This window comes from Arachis ipaensis, chromosome B9, assembly GCF_059453495.1.
Source record: "Arachis ipaensis isolate K30076 ecotype BB chromosome B9, ASM5945349v1, whole genome shotgun sequence".
In the NCBI taxonomy this organism is placed as follows: Eukaryota; Viridiplantae; Streptophyta; class Magnoliopsida; order Fabales; family Fabaceae; genus Arachis; species Arachis ipaensis.
The window spans coordinates 90,165,592-90,187,309 of record NC_142444.1 but is presented as its reverse complement, the minus strand read 5'-3'; the positions used below and the strand labels follow the sequence as shown (position 1 = coordinate 90,187,309).

Here is a 21,718-nt window from a genome sequence, read left to right as displayed (position 1 = left end):
CAGAGCTCCCTCTCTCAATGAGAGGGAAGTACTCATAGCTCAAAAAGTACTCAAAAGTAAAGTGTAAAAGTGGATCTAAAACTCACTGCTTAACCCTCCTTCTTCAGTACTCCTTGGGGGTATTTATACTACTCCTAGTAAAATAAAAGAACTACAAAAGTGAAAAAGGAAAATTACATTTTGGAGGGAAAAGAAAACACTCAATAAGCGTGACTTCTCAACTAGCGTGTGCCTGGCGCTTTTCTGACGTGTCACGTGCCCTTCATTTCTAGCTTGGCGTGCCACACCCAATCCTTCAAGTGACACGCTCGTCCCTCTAACAACCTTGGTGTGCCACGCCTTCCAACTCAAGTGGCACGCCCCTTGCCTTTCTCACTTCTCTTTGCCTCTGGAAACTTGAACTGGCATGCCACGTCCTTTCTCTATGCTTGGCTAGGCTTCTCTGGAAAGTTGAACTAGCGTTTCACGCCCAGGATCTGGCATGCCACGCCCCTTTTGTGAGTGAGTGGTTCCTCTATTTGGCGTGCCACGCCACGAACTCAAGTGGCATGCCCCAATGCTTCTTTGCTCTCTGAATGACACTGGCGTGCCACACCTGGTTGCTCAAGTGGCACGCCTAAGTGAAGAATGGTAAGTGGCGTGCCACGCCTTCGATACCAAGTGGCACGCCCCATGTAATTGGCTTCATTCATCCTCTCTGGAAACTTATATCAGCGTGCCATGCCTAAAGGCTGGCGTGCCACGCCCATGATCTTATCTTGGTTCCAGTAGTTGGCGTGCCACGCCTCAGCCTTCAAGTGGCATGCCATAGTGAAATGCTAAGGTTGGCGTGCCACGCCTTCGATACTTAGTGGCACACCCAGTCCTTACTTTTGGTCCTTTGTGCATTGGCGTGCCACGCCTGGTTGCTCAAGTGGCACGCCTAAGTGAGGTTGAGAGGTTGGTGTGCCACACCTTCGACTTCAAGTGGCACGCCCAGTCTTCAATTGCCTTCAGCCCCTTCTCTGGATTATTGTACCAGTGTGGCACGCCATGCTGTTCAAGTGGCACGTTCATGGATTTGTGAACTCTTCAAGCTTGGCGTGCCACGCCTGGGTTCTCAAGTGGCACGCCCAAGTGACTTCTTGAAGCTAGCATGCCACACCTTCGATACCAAGTGGCACGCCATAGTGAAGGCTCTTCTTGGAATGGTACGTTGGCATGCCACGCCCCTTTGCTCAAGTGGAACGCCCATAGTAGTTGATGGGTCAGGCGTGCCATGCCCAGCCTAGCGTGCCATGCTCCTTTTATGTCCTCCATTGTAGCTCTCTGGAAAAATGTATTAGCGTGCCACGCCCAGTCCTTGGTGTGCCACGCCCACATGCATGCTTGGATCTCCCTCTCTGGAATTTAGTACTGGCGTGCCACGCCTAGCTCCTGGCGTGCCACGCCAGTGCATTTTTATGGCGTTTACTCCCATATGGCACGCCAGTTTCACACGCCCAGCTTCTTGTTTATCTTCTTCCCATTTTTTGATGCCTTTTTCACCTGAAATTCAGCACAACTCATCTCAAAGTGGTGTACCATAATATTCATCAAATAATGCATGAATTGTACTGATCAAATGAGATTTATGCTCTTTTATGGTCTTCTTTATGCAAGAAAGAAGGGTAGATGATGCAAGTCATTACATACAAGAAGTGAATTTTTGAAGTACAAGAAGTATGAATCTTGAGTTCATGTGGACGGTCCAGTTGAAGCTATTTATAGTAAGCTTTAATGAAGAATGGATGGCTAGGATTCCTTGGGAAAGTTTATAAATGAAGGGTTTTCATGTAAAGATGACTAAGGACAAAAGTTTCCTCTTCATAAGGCATGTGGGGTCGGTCTTCTAAGGGCTTCTTCCAAGGTTGTGCAGATTTTCATTTCCAAGAAGAATCCTTCCAAACCATGTAGCTTACTTTTTATCCTCATGCTATCTTCACCATCAATTTCCTTGTCCTTTTCATCATGCTATTCTCCTGCATACCTATACATCATGTCAAAACAAAGAAAATAATATGAATAGGTGGCGGTAAATTCATGGCAAGCAAAGCTCAAATTTAGAACTAAAATTATAGCTAGTGTTCTTCATGATTGTTCATGCATCCGTGACTCCTTTTGTGCTTTACATAGTTTTGGAGGACGCCAAACTTAGTGTTTGGCTATATGGTTCAAAGTGTTTCTTCCTCCAAGTTTTATCATTGAGATCTCAACGGGATTATTGTTACTTCCGGTTAAACCATCATGAGAAGCACTTTATTTTTCTATTTCTAATCATGAACTAAAAATTATAAACATGGTTATACTTTCATGAGTTTCAAAACTCAAAAGACCCTTGACTCTCATGACTTGTTCTTGCAATATATAGAACACCCAACTTAATGTTTGGCTATATATTCTAATAAACACATGTCAATATGGCAATATGATCATCATTTTTGAAAGGTGTCTTAGTGTGCCTGTAGACACACCAAACTTAGAATTAGATCATATGCTTCACAATGTCATGAATAGTTGTCAAAATTGTCTAAGAGAACTTGAACTCATGTTAGAGCAACAATTATTATTCATACTGAAACATTAAAAACAAGGAAACTAAATCATGGGCTGCCTCCCATGGAGCGCTTCTTTAGCGTCATTAGCTTGACGGTTGGTTTACTGCTAGGGTGGATTGTAATTGATGGTATTTTTGTGGAAAACTGAATTTTCCAAAACACCAAAAACTAACCGGCAAGTGTACCGGGTCGTATCAAGTAGTAAAACTCACTTAGAGTGAGGTCGATCCCACAGGGATTGATGGATCAAGCAACTTTAGTGGGTGATTAGTTTAGTCAAGCTAACATTGAGTGATTTGAGTGACAATTGAAGAAGCAGAAAGTAAATGACAAGAAATTATAAATTGCAGAAGGTAATATTGGACAGAAACTTAAAGAGCAAGAAATATAAATTGCAAGAATCTTAAATGACAAGAAATGTAAATTGCATGAAATATAAAGGGGAGTGGGTGCTGGAAATTAAAGAAAGCAATAGATCAAGCAACTGGAAATTTAAAGTGCAGGAAATATAAAAGGAACTGGGTGCTGGGAGCAATGTAAACAGAGAAGTAAAATTGCAGTGAATAAGAACTTAGAGCAATTGCAGGAAATGTTAATTGGAAGCAATACAACAGAAAGTAAAAATGCTTGAAAGATTTTAAAAACAGAAAAGTAGTGCTTAAGTTGCAGCAATTTAAAAGTGGTTGAAAATCTCAGGAGTGGAAGAGACTAGATAACAAGTCTAGATCTCAAATCCTTCCTTGATCCAACAAGAATAATTGCAAAATGAAAATGGAAGGGTAAATTGCAGAAGAAGAAAGATGAAAGCAATCAAGGAAACTCAGATTTTATGCAGAAGAGGAATAAGAGATTTCAGATCAAGTGAAACAGAATTCCTTCAATTCTTGATCCAAAATTCAAAACAGAATGGAAAACTAAAGAGAGAGAGAGAGCAAAATGAAAACTAAAAGTGCAAAACTCCCTATTGGAGCTAGCCTCCATACAATTGAGCTCCTCTTGAAAATGAGAGTGATGCCTTTATATAGGCTTTTTACAAAATAAAAATGAAATTGAAAATGAAAAACAAATTAAATGAAAATCTCAATTCTAGCTTGTTCTTGTGCCTTTGAGTGATGATGTGGGCTTGGCTTGCTTTGGATTTGAAGAGAGATGGATCTAGTTGGCCTTGGTTTAATTGATGAAGAATTAAATCCAATTTGATTTTTAATTGAATTTTGGACCATGGTGCAGCTCCCAGGGCAAAGCTCAGTTGGAAAACCCAACTTAGCTTTCAAGTTGTGCTGTCCGTGTCATTTGATGCGCGTCCAGCCTTGGTTGTGTGCCAAAATTGTGCGCCAAAGTTCCTTGGTGCCTTGGGTCCGTGTCATTTTGTGGGGGAGAAGGGGGGAGATAGTGCTCAGTTGGAAAAACCAACTGAGCTTTCCTTTGTGGTGCCTTGCTTTCGGCCTCAAGGTCTTAGGTTCAACACTTGGTGGAAGCACTTTTGTGAGCTTTTTTTCTTGTATTTTCATGAGTGGGAGCCTGATAAAGCTCAGTTCAGAAAGTGAACTGAGCTTTATTTTGCTTTCCTTGTTTTCCTTGTGTCTCCCCCTTCGAGCCTTGGTGGAAGCATTGGCTGATTTTTTTGCTTATTTTTAGCCCTTAAAGATGCATTTCACTCGTGCCTCAATTTCGTGCCAAATATGGACTATGATACATCGTTGGAAAGCTCTGAATGTCAGCTTTCCAATGCAACTAGAAGCACATCAATTGGACGTCTGTAACTCAAGTTATTGCCCTTTGAAAGAGGCATGGTCATGCTGTGAACGCCCACTTTTAACTTAGCGAAATTTCTTGCCTCCAAGCACATTTTTCTTGTACGGCAAAGCTAAGTTCACTTAGTGAACTGAGCTTTGTGTGCTGATTGTTCATGCTTCCTTGATTTGGTCATGGGCCACGCTTTTAAAAGCGTGGCCTAAGGCTCCAAAGTGTGCTCCAACTTCAAAGTGTGCCCCAAAGCTCTTTTTTTCTCCTTTTTAGCTTATTTTGTGCTTCTTTTTCTTCTTATTTCCTACCAAATTTATAAAATTAAAAGATCAAGAAAATATACCATTTAAGTATAAAAGAATGCAATATTTAAGCACTAATTATCAATTTCTTGTATGAAAAAGTATAGAAAAACATGACATGGTGACATGTCATCACAACACCAAACTTAAACCTTGCTTGTCCCCAAGCAAGAAAAGAATCATGCAATTAAGATTGACAACCCAAGGTAAGAAGAATAGCAACTCAATGTTCATGGTAGGCTAGTTTTCTATGCATGCTACAATCACAAAAGAAATGTAAATGATTGATACTTCTATCTAGCTCATTTTATGAAATCTTTTTCTTATATTTCTTCCTTGAAACAAGCTTTTGATTTTCTTATTGGCTTCTCCTTTTGGGTGCTTTGCCCTATGAGTTGATAACAAAGCTACGACTTCTAAATGCTTTGTTTTCAAGTATTACCACTTGATACATAAGCACCACAAGCATTTAATTAGAGGGCTTCATTAAGCTCATTTTTCTTTTCTTTTCTTGACTCTCTAATCATTGATGCTCAGAACCTTGAGCTTTGAGGGAGTGCTTTTGCACTTGAGCCTAGCCTTGACTTCTAAGTGTTTTGTTTTCAAGCATTTGGCTTGATACATAAATACCACAAGTACTTAACAAATTGTCATTGGTACTCAGAGCCTTCAGCTTTCTCATTCTTTCCCTTTTTCTTTTTTTTTTTTTTTTTGCTTTATTTGCAATTGCCTTTTCAAGGTTTTCATGTTTTCAAAAGATTTCACAAAATGTACTAGATGAAAACATCAATTAATTAAAATCTAATGCAATTGAGCAACAATTAACCACACTAGCCTTCCAATACTTGTATGCACATGCTAAAATCTTCTTTAATGCCTTGTTTGTTTATGATCATGATGCTTTACTGCTTTGAACTTTACAAAACTCAAGTTGGTAATTATAATGGCATAGCAACATGTTAAAAATCCAAATTCAAACTATGCTTATTCATACCACACATGCATACAGAAAAGATGAAGACAATCATGCAATTTAAGTGTTGGAAACAAATGAGAAGAAAAGGAACTCTACAACCTTGTAGTTCATTTTCATTATTGTTGTCATTTTCCTCTTATTCTTCCCTTTCCCTTGCCAAATTCAGAATGCTTGCTCATCCTCAAGCAACAATTAGAACATTGGCTATGGGGCTAAGATGGATCATGAATGTCTTATACAATGAAATATTAGTAGCACATGTGTTTTAAGCAAGCAAATCTAAAGATAATAATCAAGGCACAAGAGACAGAGACATTGTGATTGCAAACTTAAGAAGGTGAGCACAATACATTGCATAACAGATAAGTGGCACACCAAACTTAGTGTGACACTTTCACTTGGAATTAATGCAAGTATCTTGTAAGAATTTGAACCAAATTTTGTTGCATAGCAACACCAAACTTAGAATGCAATCCTATGTCCATTTTATTTGAAATAAAACTAAATGAAACTGTTGTATGTTAAATACAATCACCAAGCCAAGAATCCTGTCATGAATAATGATTTCTTGGTGATGTATTAACAAAAACAGTTAAGTGGCAAACTAAATAAAAGCATTAAAAGCAAAAATGACTAAAACAAAGAGAAAACTTAAAAGAAAAATAATACTGCAAAGGCATTATGATTATGCAGACAAGTGGTGTTGCTGGATGATTTGCATAGAAACAAAATAAGTGGCACACCAAACTTAGGATCTTAGTGTGACACTTCCATGTAGAATTGATGCAATCATCCAAAGAGATTGAAAACAAATTGTTGCAAGGCAACACCAAACTTAGAATGTAACCATATGCCAATTTATTGAATTTAAACAAAGCAAAGAACGAAAACAAAGCAAAGAAGAGAAATTATACCTACGGTTGACATGTTATTCACTTTCTTCCTCTTCTTCCAGTTTGTTAAGAGGAATGACCTCAAGGGGGGAGAAGTTTCAGCTATTGTCCCCTTTCTTGGTTTCCTCTCAGCAAGCTTTCTTTTGTACATGACTTGATTAAGCTCACTTGCTGGATTAGGGACAGAATTGGTGTTCTTGCTAGTTGCCTTCACTTCTTTGGATTCAAGACTTGGTTGCTGTGTGATTATTGGAGTTTTATATTCATCCAGAGCCTTTTGAATTGGTGGTTCCATGAACTCTTCCTTCATGTACTTCTCTGCCTCACTTGAGTGTAAATTTTCTGGAATGACTTCCTCACTTTCATGCTCCTCCCCTCCCAACATTTGACTTAATAGCTTTTTCATTGAGGAGGTTTGTTGATCTTCCCAACATTTCTTCATCTCCTCTTCATATTTTTCAATCACATATTCAATTGTTGAGAGTTTTTGGGTCAGGAAAGTTTGTGAAAGTTGTGAGTCTTCATGTTCCCTTGTCATCTCAAGTGCAATCTCATTTTCAACCACCTCATTCTTCATTAAAAATCCACTTGACTCAGTAGCCTCTTCCTCTTGTTTTTCCTCCTTTTTCGTTGCACTCACCAATTGAGCTAGCTGCGCTTCCATGTTTTTGAAGGAGTTTTCTTGTTCTTTCCAAACTTTTGTTGTCTTCTCCTCATATCTTTTGAGCATGGACTCAAACTTTGAGAATCTTGAGTGGTTCATGGAAGTTTGTGTGGGTGGTGAGTTTTGAAAGGGGCTTTCTGTTGAAGCATGGTCAGTTGATGATATCTTTGGATGAATATCATATGGAGTATTAGAATTCCCTTCCCAGCCACCATTAGAATCATAACTTGCATCATTTTATGGTGGAGGGAAATATCCCATATGGTTTTCTTGCTCATCTTGTGTCTCTGAAGCAAATCTCTATAAATTGGAGTGTTTAGAATTTGTATTTTCTTGGTGATATCCCCAGCCACCATTAAAGATTGGTGATGGTGGGAAATATCCCATAAAATTTTTTTCATCATAAGATGAGTTGAACTCCATTTGAATTTTGGAAAACACAACACCAAGAAAAATTGAAATTACTCATATCAGAGATGAGAATTTCTTAGTGAGGCAAAAACTCAAACACCTTGGTTTCACTTTGAAACAGAAAACAAAAATAAAGAAAATGCTTGATCTAGACTTCTCACCCACTTAATCATTGTTGATCTAAATCAATCCCCGGCAACGGCGCCAAAAACTTGATGGTATTTTTGTGGAAAACTTAATTTTCCAAAACACCAAAAACTAACCGGCAAGTGTACCGGGTCGTATCAAGTAGTAAAACTCACTTAGAGTGAGGTCGATCCCACAGGGATTGATGGATCAAGCAACTTTAGTGGGTGATTAGTTTAGTCAAGCTAACATTGAGTGATTTGAGTGACAATTGAAGAAGCAAAAAGTAAATGACAAGAAATTATAAATTGCAGAAGGTAATATTGGACAGAAACTTAAAGAGCAAGAAATGTAAATTGCAAGAATCATAAATGACAAGAAATGTAAATTGCATGAAATATAAAGGGGAGTGGGTGCTGGAAATTAAAGAAAGCAATAGATCAAGCAACTGGAAATTTAAAGTGCAGGAAATATAAAAGGAACTGGGTGCTGGGAGCAATGTAAACAGAGAAGTAAAATTGCAGTGAATAAGAACTTAGAGCAATTGCAGGAAATGTAAATTGGAAGCAATACAACAGAAAGTAAAAATGCTTGAAAGATTTTAAAAACAGAAAAGCAGTGCTTAAGTTGCAGCAATTTAAAAGTGGTTGAAAATCTCAGGAGTGGAAGAGACTAGATAACAAGTCTAGATCTCAAATCCTTCCTTGATCCAACAAGAATAATTGCAAAATGAAAATGGAAGAGTAAATTGCAGAAGAAGAAAGATGAAAGCAATCAAGGAAACTTAGATTTTATGCAGAAGAGGAATAAGAGATTTCAGATCAAGTGAAACAGAATTCCTTCAATTCTTGATCCAAAATTCAAAACAGAATGGAAAACTAAAGAGAGAGAGAGAGCAAAATGAAAACTAAAAGTGCAAAACTCCCTATTGGAGCTAGCCTCCATACAATTGAGCTCCTCTTGAAAATGAGAGTGATGCCTTTATATAGGCTTTTTACAAAATAAAAATGAAATTGAAAATGAAAAACAAATTAAATGAAAATCCCAATTCTAGCTTGTTCTTGTGCCTTTGAGTGATGATGTGGGCTTGGCTTGCTTTGGATTTGAAGAGAGATGGATCTAGTTGGCCTTGGTTTAATTGATGAAGAATTAAATCCAATTTGATTTTTAATTGAATTTTGGACCATGGTGCAGCTCCCAGGGCAAAGCTCAGTTGGAAAACCCAACTTAGCTTTCAAGTTGTGATGTCCGTGTCATTTGATGCGCGTCCAGCCTTGGTTGTGTGCCAAAATTGTGCGCCAAAGTTCCTTGGTGCCTTGGGTCCGTGTCAATTTGTGGGGGAGAAGGGGGGAGATAGTGCTCAGTTGGAAAAACCAACTGAGCTTTCCTTTGTGGTGCCTTGCTTTCGGCCTCAAGGTCTTAGGTTCAACACTTGGTGGAAGCACTTTTGTGAGCTTTTTTTCTTGTATTTTCATGAGTGGGAGCCCGATAAAGCTCAGTTGAGAAAGTGAACTGAGCTTTATTTTGCTTTCCTTGTTTTCCTTGTGTCTCCCCCTTCGAGCCTTGGTGGAAGCATTGGCTGATTTTTTTGCTTATTTTTAGCCCTTAAAGATACATTTCACTCGTGCCTCAATTTCGTGCCAAATATAGACTATGATATATCGTTGGAAAGCTCTGAATGTCAGCTTTCCAACGCAACTGGAAGCACATCAATTGGACATCTGTAGCTCAAGTTATTGCCCTTTGAAGGAGGCATGGTCATGCTGTGAACGCCCACTTTTAACTTAGCGAAATTTCTTGCCTCCAAGCACATTTTTCTTGTACGGCAAAGCTAAGTTCACTTAGTGAACTGAGCTTTGTATGCTGATTGTTCATGCTTCCTTGATTTGGTCATGGGCCACGCTTTTAAAAGCGTGGCCTAAGGCTCCAAAGTGTGCTCCAACTTCAAAGTGTGCCCCAAAGCTCTTTTGTTCTCCTTTTTAGCTTATTTTGTGCTTCTTTTTCTTCTTATTTCCTACCAAATTTATAAAATTAAAAGATCAAGGAAATATACCATCTAAGCATAAAAGAATGCAATATTTAAGCACTAATTATCAATTTCTTGTATGAAAAAGCATAGAAAAACATGACATGGTGACATGTCATCAGTAATGTTTGAGGTCCTCTCCTCTCACAGTGAAGCTTTCTCCACTTGATTCCTTGATGATTTCTAAATGCTCCAGGGAAAAGACCTTTTTGATGGTGAACACTTGAGGTAACTGAGATGGAATGGTGCAAAGATGGGGTGGGATTGGTGGATGGTAGATTGATATCACCTTGTCTCCAGGGGAAAAACCTTCTGTAGGAACCTTCTTGTTTCTCCATCCCCTTGGCAATTTCTTCACAACTCTTTTCTCTTCTTCCATTAGTGCTCCATTGACTCTTGTGTTAGGAAGATCCTTGTTAGCTTCTCTCCCTGATTCTTGTGGCTTCGGCTCTTCCTTTAACTCTATTGGTTGCTTCAACTCTTGAGCTTCTTATTTATCCATCAAGGAAAGCTCCAGATGCTTTCCTGGTGGTTTATTTCTGTTTTCCTTCAGAGAGCTCTCACTATATTCTTCTTTTAATTTCTTGCTCTCTTGCTCATATTCATGCACGGGCTTGAAGGCTTTGAAAGTGAGCTGCTCATCAAGTATTCTCAGTATCAACTCTCCTTGTTCTACATCAATGAGTGCTCGACCAGTAGCTAAAAATGGTCTCCTCAGAATAATAGGATGGAGGTAACTTTCCTCCATGTCCAGAACTACAAAGTCAGTAGGGAGGAAGTAGTTTCCTACTTTCACCAATATATTTTCGACTACTCCTTCGGCCTGCTTCTGAGTTTTATCTGCCAATTGGATGATTACATCCGTGGATGACGAGCGAGATTTTCGCCAGTAAAGAATATTATAAAAACAGTCGCGTTGTAGATATAGTTTCTGAACCAACAAAAATCCATTTCGTGCAAACATTTTGGTTGACACAAGTAACAAACCCCTTAAAATTGATAACCGAGTATTTTACCTCGGGTCGTCTTCTCAAGGAACTGCAGGGAAGTATGTTCTTATTATTGGTTATGGAGATTGTAAAATTGGGGTTTCAAGAATGAGGAAGGAGTAATTTAATGGCAAGTAAATTAAATGACTATTGAAAATAGATAAATACTGTAAAGCAAACTCTTGGTAAGGTATGAGAAATTAGAGGTCCTATCCTAGCTATCCTTAGCAATGATGATGATGGTTGAATCCTAATTCCACTTTGTTAACCTTTACTAAGATAAAGGAAGGTCAAGGGATTAATTGGGTTGATCTTTGAATCCTATTTATTTCCTAAGAAAAGATTGGGATTACGGAAGTTCAATTCAATTAACAAAAATAACAATTATCAATTATGCTGTTGAATTGGATAACTCCTGAGTTACTAATTTCTTAACCAAGACCAAAAGGGGAAAAATAAATCTACTTGGAATAAAAATGTCTTCAGCGTAAAAGCAACAATAGCATGAATAAGAGTAATCAATATTGAACTGAAATACCTCAAATAACATTAATAAAAGAGTAATCTGTAACATGAAAGGATTCCTAAAGTAGCTTGCAAAAGTAAATAAAAGGAAAATTGAACCTGATCAAAAGAGATAATCCTGAAAGTGAATAAAAATCCTAAATCTAAATCCTAATCCTAAAGAGAGAGAGAATCTCTCTCAAAACTAGATCTAATTCATGGAAAGTAAAAATTGGCGAGCTCTCCTTCAATGGATGCATTCCCCCACTTTATAGCCTTTAATCTGTGTGTTCTGGGCTGAAAACTGAGTCAAAAGTAGCCCAGAAATCGCCCCCTGCGTTTTCTGTTACGTTCAGGTCGCGGGCAAGTGACGCGGAGGCATCATCCATGCGGCCGCGCGAGTTAATGTTTGTAGATGCGACGCGGAAGCGTCATTCATGCATTCACGTCGCTTAACTTCGGGGTAGCTAAGGCAAATTATTTATCAAATCGAAGCCCAGACGTTAGCTTTCCAACGCAACTGGAACTGCGTCGTTTGGACCTCTGTAGCTAAAGTTATAGCCGTTTGAGTGCGAAGAAGTCAGGCTGGACAGCTTAGCAGTTTCTCCAACTTCTTGTATTCCTTCCACTTTTGCATGCTTCCTTTCCATCCTCTGAGCTATTCCTGCCTTGTAATCTCTGAAAACACTTAACACACATATCAAGGCATCTAATGGTAATAAGAGAGGATTAATAATAAGCAAATATAAGATCAAAGAAGCATGTTTTCAATCATAGCACAAAACCAGGAAGGAAAATGTAAAACATGCAAATAGTATGAATAAGTGGGTAAAGAGTTGATAAAAACCACTCAATTGAGTGTAAGATAAACCATAAAATAGTGGTTTATCAACCTCCCCACACTTAAACAATAGCATGTCCTCATGCTAAGCTCAAGAGAAGCTATAGAGATGAAGAAGAATGGTAGGATGTATGAAATGCAATCCTATCTATATGAATGCAACTACATGCAAAATGTTTCTACCTACTTGGTTTAAAATTAAACAAGTTCTCCAAGACAAATACAAACCAATTTCCACTAATTCAAATCGTACAATAAAAAGCAAGTAAACTTGTAAGAAGACAGCTCATGAAAGCAGGGAACATAGAATCAAGCATTGAACCCTCACTGGTAGTGTATATCACTCTAATCTCTCAAGTGTATACGGTTATTCACTTTACTCTTCTCTAGTCATGCTTTCTAAACCTTGCTCTTCATCTAACCAATCAACAAACATCTAATGTACCAATGCAAACATCATGAGGTCTTTTCAAGTTTGTAATGGGGCTGAGGTAAAGGTAAGGATATATGTATGGCCAAGTGAGCTATAATATTAATCTTTAATTAACCTAAGCTCTCACCTAATATACCTATACTATATATACTTTTAAATTCATGCCTAGCTACCCATAATTCCCACTTTTGTATAATTCTCATACTCATGTACCAAATTTTCTTTAATTTTTATCACATGTGCATTGATCTTTTATTAAACTTAATATTGGGGTAATTTTTTCACCTTATTTATCTACTTATATTATATATATATATATATATATATATATATATATATATATATATTTTTTTTTTTTTTCTTTTTATTTCCCTTTTTTTTCTTAAAGTTGAAAAATAAACATAATTTATCAATGCACATGGATTTTTAATTTTTCTGGTCTCACATGAGTAGGTACCCAAATTCCCAATATTTTATCAAAGTAAAAACTTAACACATTCCCTTATGAACCCATGTTCCCATAATTTTCCCACACTTAGTTGATACACAATCTCTATCTTAAGCTAACCAAAGATTCAATTGGGATATTTAATTGTTTTTCTGCTTAAGGCTAGTGATGTGGTTATAGAACAGAATAAATGGGGATAAAAAGGCTCAAGGTGGCTAACAAGGGTGATGTAAAAGGTAGGCTTATTTGGGATAAGTGAGCTAATAACAAGTAATGGCCTCAATCATATGCAAGCATGTAAATACACTAACTAATGGACATATAGAATGGAACAAAGGAAAGATTGCAATTATAGAGAAGAAAACACACAAGAATAAAAATTTATGGTTAAATAATGTAACCATGTAAATAAGCTCAAAATCTCACAGGTTGTGTGTTCTTTGGCTTAAAAACCATGTTCCAAATACAACTTCAAACAAGTTTTAACATAAAAATTCTTTTCAATTAGTGAAATACTATAAAAATTTCTTGGAAAAGAAAATATTACTTCAACCAAGTAGTAACTGAATGCATAAAATCAAATAAATATGCAATCAAACATGCAAATGCAACAACTAACAAGGAAAATAAAATATTGGTGTTGATAAGAAAATACTAACCCATGGAGTTCGGTATCGACCTCCCCACACTTAAAGATTGCACCGTCCTCGGTGCATGCTGAGATGTGCAGGTGGATGGGTTGTTCCAACTGATGCTTTCCTTCAAGGATTGTGCAGATGGACTTGTTTGTCTCCCCTTTTAGAAGTTTTCCCTTTCCCTTCTTTGGTGGCCATCCTGAAGAAGAGAAAAAGAAGAAAAGTAACCCAAAATTTAAGATAGAAAATAAATAAAATATGGGTGTTAATGCCAGATAATAAGGGTCTCAATTACATGGAAGCTTTAACATGTTCGTGAGAAAAATAATAGAAGCACACGGCATACCACTGGTGCAAAATTTGCAACAACGGGGAAGATAGTGAAGAAGGAGAGATAATATAAATTCATGTCAATGCAAAAGTAATACAGATATAAAAAAAATTGGCATTGATTTAAATAATATTACACAATCAGAATTAAACAAGTCACTAAGCACCAAGAAAATACCAGAAAAGATGTAACAGTGGAATAGGAACATTTGAACACCAATGGTAAAATAATAAAAATATGAAATGAATGAAAGTATGCAAATAAATTAAATAAAATAGAATGGAAGAGAAAAAAAATAAGAAAGGAAGAAGAAAGAAATAAGAAAAGAGAAAAAATAAGGATTTGGAAAAGAAAGATATAAGATATTTTGAATGAGTTGTGCGGCACGAGCAACGCGGCCGCGTAGGGCACGCGATCGCGCGAATTGCGCTTAAACTGATTGACGCGGTCGCGTTGGTCACGCGGTCGCGTGACCCATTTTATGCGACTGGCGCGAGGGCAGCCTCGCACTCGCACAACTCTCTGTTCAAAATCATTAATTGCCAAATTTTAAGTGACGCGATCGCGTGGGGCATGCGATCGCGTGAGTGGGCTTTAGAAGGATATGACGCGGTCGCGTGGGTCACGCGACCGCATAGAAAGGATTATGCATTCAGCACCAGTCCAGCACCACTCTCGCACAACTTTCGGGTGTGCACCACTTTGACGTCAAAATCTTGGTCACGCGGCCGCGTGGGACGATTTGTGCCATTGGCACGCCTCCAGCGCTACTCCTGCGTAACTTTCTGTTCATTATTCTCTCCCAATACCTGTGATTTTTTTTTATATGTAGAATGTAGAATGCAGTATGCAGAATGCAATGCTTAATGTGAATGCTATGCATGATTCCAGGTTCAATAAAATAAAAATAAATTTCAAAAACAAACAAAACTAAATAAAATTAAAATTGAAAAAGGAACGATCATACCATGGTGGGTTGTCTCCTACCAAGCACTTTTAGTTAAAGTCCTTAAGTTGGACATTAGATGAGCTTCCTGTTATGGTGGCTTGTGTTTAAATTCATCCAGAAATCTCCACCAATGTTTGGAATGCCAACAGCCTCCAGGGTCCCAAACTAGGCATGTGAAGCTTCTGAGCAGCTTCAAACAGATTTTCAGGCTCCCGGGGTGATGAATATCAAAATATTTTCCAGGATCCCAAACTTTGGTTTTAAATCCGCCTTCGTTTTGATCTATATTTTTCCATTCGGGCGGTTTAGAAAGTAGATTCTCACCATAGTGACCAAACATTTTCCGAGATCCATTCAATTGAGCTTGATACCAATCCATGCACTTGAAGTTGAAGCGTGGAACCTTATTGAACCTTGTGCACCAGCTCTGAGTGCGAGCCATTTCCCTCTTACTCTTAAAGTCGCAGAGAGCTCTAAGCTGGCCATCTGTTTCAAGTAAACCATATTCAAGTGAATAATTAAAGTTAAAAGTTAAGGATTGTACCCACTTGAAGCTTGTATTAGGTGGTAATGGTTTTGGGGTTGGTGTTTCTGGTGGTTCTGTAAGTTCTTCTCCCTTGTGCTCTTCTGTGAATTCCTCCACTTCCTTGTAAGGTTCTTTAAATGCATCTGAGTCATGGTCAAAGTCTTCTATATCTTCCTCATCACTTGAGTCATAGATTGGAGGTTGAGAGAAAAATACCTCTGCATCATCTTCGTATTCAATTGGGGAAGATTCTTCGATCTCAGAGAATTCACTTGCGGATGCAAGTTCATTATTAAGAGAGCTTGACTTGTGACTATCATCATCAAGGGAATTTGTGTCCTGGGTTATTCCGTTTAGTTCTTCATAAACGACTTGCCTCGGTGATTTTGATCTATCCTTCTTAGCATCAATTGTAATGTCTTTGACGGAGTTCTCCTCAACTCTGGATTCCCATGGAGGTTCAGCGTCTCCTAGATCTTCAACCAACTCTTCTTCTTGTACAATGACAGCATCTTTCACTTGTTCTAGTATGAATTCATGCTCTGTCTTGTCCACTGGAGTTTCTAGTGTCTCTTTCATGCCACGCTTTTCATTAGATTGTCCACATGGGGCTGTGGTTGGTCCTTGAATGTTCGCGCGTCTAGAAGCTAATTGAATTACTGCTTGCTCCAGTTATCGGATGGTTGTTTGAAGTTTATTTAATGTTGCCTTGAGGCGAACCTCTGATTCTCTGGGTGATGGATTTGGACATGAAACATAGGTAAGTGGTGGTGCTTGGGGGTGATTGGATTGGAACTGGGGTAGGAAAGGATCATACGGTGGCGAATGGTGAAGAGAAGCTTGTGAGTGTGGTGGTTCGAGGTTATGTTGAGAGGATGGTCTATAGGCACGGGGTGGGGCTTGTTGGTAGTTACAAGGTTGTCCACCATATCTTTCAGCTGGGTATGCATTGTAAAATGGTCGTTGTCCATGATATCTTGGAGGGTGTTATTGCCTAAAGGGTTGATTAGATTCTCTTGGCTCCATCCATCCTTGATTGGTCTGACCTTGATGCATATTCCTGCTGTAACTTCTATTTCTTTCAACAAAGTTAGAGCCAAACTCAAAGCGAGAGGGGTGAGAGTCCATAGTAGCAAATAAAATTAAAAAGGAAAAATAAATAAACAAGTAAAAGAAAAATATGTACAATAACCAATAATAAGGTACACGTTAGCAGTTCCCCGGCAACGGCGCCATTTTGACGAGCGGGATTTTTGCCAGTAAAGAACATCATAAAAACAGTCACGTTGTAGATATAGTTTCTGAACCAACAAAAATCCATTTCGTGTAAACGTTTTGGTTGTCACATGTAACAAACCCCTTAAAATTGATAACCGAGTATTTAACCTCGGGTCGTCTTCTCAAGGAACTGCAGGGAAGTATATTCTTATTATTAGTTATGGAGATTGTAAAATTGGGGTTTCAAGAATGAAGAACGAGTAATTTAATGGCAAGTAAATTAAATGACAATTGAAAATAGATAAATACTGTAAAGTAAACTCTTGGTAAGGTATGAGAAATTAGAGGTCCTATCCTAGCTATCCTTAGCAATGATGATGATGGTTGAATCCTAATTGCACTTTGTTAACCTTTACTAAGATAAAGGAAGGTCAAGGGATTAATTGGGTTAATCCCTATTTATTTCCTAAGAAAAGATTGGGATTACAGAAGTTCAATTCAATTAACAAAAATAAAAATTATCAATTATACTGTTGAATTGGATAACTCCTGAGTTACTGATTTCTTAACCAAGACGAAAAGGGGAAAAATAAATCTACTTGGAATAAAAATGTCTTCAGAGTAAAAGCAACAATAGCATGAATAAGAGTAATCAATATTGAACTGAAATACCTCAAATAACATTAATAAAAGAGTAATCTATAACATGAAAGGATTCCTAAAGTAGCTTGCAAAAGTAAATAAAAGGAATATTGAACCTGATCAAAAGAGATAATCCTGAAAGTGAATAAAAATCCTAAATCTAAATCCTAATCCTAAAGAGAGAGAGAATCTCTCTCTAAACTAGATCTAATTCATGGAAAGTAAAAATTGGTGAGCTCTCCTTCAATGGATGCATTCTCCAACTTTATAGCCTCTAATCTGTGTGTTCTAGGCTGAAAACTGGGTCAAAAGCAGCCCAGAAATCGCCCCCTGCAATTTCTGTTACGTTCAGGTCGCGGGCAAGTGACGCGGAGGCGTCGTCCATTCGGCCGCGTGGGTTGAGGTTCACAGATGCGACGCGGACGCGTCATTCACGCGTTTGCGTCGCCTAACTTCGGGGTAGCTATGGCAAATTATATATCAAATCGAAGCCCCAGACGTTAGCTTTCCAACGCAACTAGAACTGCGTCATTTGGACCTCTGTAGCTAAAGTTATAGCCGTTTGAGTGCGAAGAGGTTAGGCTGGACAGCTTAGCAGTTTTTCCAACTTCTTGTATTCCTTCCACTTTTGCATGCTTCCTTTCCATCCTCTGAGCTATTCCTGCCCTGTAATCTCTGAAAACACTTAACACACATATCAAGGCATCTAATGGTAATAAGAGATGATTAATAATAAGCAAATATAAGATCAAAGAAGCATGTTTTCAATCATAGTACAAAACCAGGAAGGAAATGTAAAACATGCAAATAGTATGAATAAGTGGGTAAAGAGTTGATAAAAACCACTCAATTGAGTACAAGATAAACCATAAAATAGTGGTTTATCAGTGGATCTCAGCTCATTGATTTGCATCTTCTTCATAAGAGATAAAGGCATCACATTTATGCTAGCCCTTAGATCACAAAATCCTCTGTCAATTTTTGTTTCTCCTATGACATAGGGAATATGAAAGCTCCCTGGATCTTTCTTCTTCATGAGTACGTCCTTCTGGATGATAGCACTACATTCCTTATTCATTGTCACTGTTTGTCCCCCTTTTAGGGTTCATTTCCTGGTCTGTAGCTCTTTCATGCAATTGATGTATGTCGACATCTGTTGGAGAGTTTTGATAAAGGGAATGTTGACACTGAGAAATGCGAACACATCTAAGAATCTTGAATATGACATTTCTTTATCACCTCCTCTTAGCCTTTGAGGAAATGGTGTCCTTGGCAAATAAGGCTCCGGCATTTCCTCCCTTGTTGATCCCTTTCTTTGCATAGATCCAGTTCCTTGTTCCTTTTCCTCCAAGTTGCTCTGGGAACTTTCTTGGCTGTGCTCTGTTAGATTACTAGTGTCTTCTTCTAGGATTTCTTCATTTGCAAGAGTAACTGCCTTACACTCTTCCCATCTCACCTTCTTAATTTCCCCTCTTGGATTTTTCTCAGTGTCACTTGGGAAACTATCAGTGGACTTCGGAATCTGCTGTGAAAGATGTCCTACTTGAGATTCAAGATTCTTAATAACCTCTCCTCGGCTTTTTATACTCCCTCTAAACTTCTTCCTTGAATTTTTTTATGTCTTCAACTTCTTTGCAAAGGTTTGCAAGCATCACTTCCATCTTAACTATTCTGTCATCCTCATGTGGTGGTGGTTGGTTAAATTGGGGTGTTGAGAGTGGTTGTTGTGACTTTGGTATGGTGGCTATGAATAAGGGTTTTGTGTGGTCTGGTATGGTCTTTGGTTAGAGTTTTGGTGCGTGGAATTGTTCTACTGGGTTGGATTGTGTGGTCTGTGGTCTTGGCCTTGGTTTTGTTGGTTCCCCCACCCAAAGTTTGGGTAGTTCTTCCAACCAGGATTATAGATTTTAGAGTATAGATCATTAGTTTGCGTAGATGAATTTCCAAGGTAATTAGCTTCCTCCCAGTTACCTCCTTCTTCTGTTTCCAACTCTCCTTGAGGTGATGGTTGAGTGTGGATAGCTGCAGCCTAATTCTTCTCCATATGCTTGGTTAATTCAGCCAGTTACTTGGTGATCATCTTGTTCTGGGCCAGGAGTGCATCCATTTGGTTTTATTCCAAGACTCCCCTATTGTTGCTCCTATCTGAGACATAGAAATACTCATTGTCAGCCACTGTCTCTATAACATCAATGACTTCTTCAATGGTCTTCTTGTTAAGGAAACCTCCAGATGAATGGTCTACAGCTTTCTTTGATTCATGATTCAACCCTTCATAGAAGATATGAATTTGCACCCACTCATTAAACATGTCAGGGGGCATTTTCTTGTCAAATCCTTGAATCTCTCCCAGGCTTCATAAATAGTCTCACCATCTTGCTGTCTGAATGTCTGCACTTCATTTCTCATCCTGTTGACTTTTTGTGGAGGGTAGAACCTTGTTAAGAATCTATTCACCACATCCTCCCAGGTTGTCAAGCTTTCCTTCTGAAATGATTCTAGCCATTTTTATGCTTTGTCCCTCAAAGAGAATGGAAACAGTAGCAATCTATAGGTGTCAGGATGAACACCATTAGATTTAACTGTGTCAAATATCCTTTGGAACTTAGTGAGATGCTCATTAGGATCCTTTTGTGCACTACCCCCAAAAGAACAGTTGTTCTGGACAAGAGTTATGAGCTGAGGCTTTAATTCGAAATTATTAGCATGGATAGTTGGCCTCTGAATGCTGCTACCACAATTTCCTGGATTTGGATTGATGTATGACCCTATGACTCTCCTCTCTTGTCCAGCAGGGTTGGCTCCACCTCTTCTGGCATGACTGTTGATGAGCGGATAATTTATACGCTTTTTGGCATTGTTTTTAGTATGTTTTTAGTAGGATCTAGTTACTTTTAGGGATGTTTTCATTAGTTTTTATGTTAAATTCACATTTCTGGACTTTACTATGAGTTTGTGTGTTTTTTTGTGATTTCAGGTATTTTCTGGCTGAAATTGAGGGACTTGAGCAGAAATCAGATTCAGAGGTTGAAGAAGGACTGCTGATGCTGTTGGATTCTAACCTCCCTGCACTCAAAGTGGATTATCTGGAGCTACAGAACTCCAAATGGCGCGCTTCTAATTGCGTTGGAAAGTAGACATCCAGGGCTTTCCAGAAATATATAATAGTCCATACTTTGGCCAAGAATCGATGACGCAAACGGGCGTTCAACGCCAGCTCTCTGCCCAATTCTGGCGTCCAGCGCCAGAAAAGGATCCAAAACCAGAGTTGAACGCCCAAACTGGCACAAATACTGGCGTTCAACTCCACAAATGGCCTCTACACGTGCAACACTCAAGCTCAGCCCAAGCACACACCAAATGGGCCCCGGAAGTAGATTTATCCATCAATTACTTACTTCTGTAAACCCTAGTAGCTAGTTTATTATAAATAGGACCTTTTACTATTGTATTAGACATCTTTGAATCCGGAGTTTAATCTTTGGACGCCTGGTTCTTAGATCAGAGGGGCTGGCCATTCGGCCATGCCTGGACCTTTCACTTATGTATTTTCATACGGTAGAGTTTCTACACTCCATAGATTAAGGTGTGGAGCTCTGCTGTTCCTCAAAGATTAATGCAAAGTACTACTGTTTTCTATTCAATTCATCTTATTTCGCTTCCAAGATATTCATTCGTACTTCAATCTGAATGTGATGAACGTGACAATCATCATCATTCCCTATGAACGCGTGCCTGACAACCACTTTTGTTCTACCTTAGACTGAATGAGTATCTCTTAGATCTCCTAACCAGAATCTTCGTGGTGTAAGCTAGAATGATGGCGGCATTCAAGAGAATCCGGAAGGTCTAAACCTTGTCTGTGGTATTCTGAGTAGGATTCAATGAATGAATGACTGTGATGAGCTCCAAACTCGCGATTGCGGGGCGTTAGTGACAGACGCAAAAGGATAGTAAATCCTATTCCAGCATGATCGAGAACCGACAGATGAATAGCCGTGCCATGACAGGGTGCGTTGACCATTTTCACTGAGAAAATAAGATGAAGCCATTGACAAGGGTGATGCCTCCAGACGATTAGCCGTGCCGTGACAGGGCATTGGATCATTTTCCCGAGAGATGACCGAAAGTAGCCATTGACAGTGGTGATGTATCACATAAACCCAGCCATGGAAAGGAGTAAGACTGATTGGATGAAGATAGCAGGAAAGCAGAGGTTTAGAGGAACGAAAGCATCTCCATTCGCTTATCTGAAATTCTCACCAATGAATTACATAAGTATTTCTATCCCTATTCTATTAATTATTATTCGAAAACACCATTATCAATTTATATCTGCCTAACTGAGATTTGCAAGGTGACCATAGCTTGCTTCATACCAACAATCTCCATGGGATTCGACCCTTACTCACGTAAGGTATTACTTGGACAACCCAGTGCACTTGCTGGTTAGTTACACGGAGTTGTGAACCATGGTCTTGG

General features: G+C 38.7%; 1 non-coding gene across 1 annotated transcript; it reads left to right on the top strand.

Moving 5' to 3' along the window:
• The first annotated feature begins 19,545 nt into the window (after positions 1–19,545).
• Positions 19,546–19,648, top strand: LOC148545420 (small nucleolar RNA R71). The gene has a single exon (XR_015902061.1). It is a non-coding gene; the product is annotated as a small nucleolar RNA R71 (small nucleolar RNA).
• Positions 19,649–21,718: the final 2,070 nt, after the last annotated feature.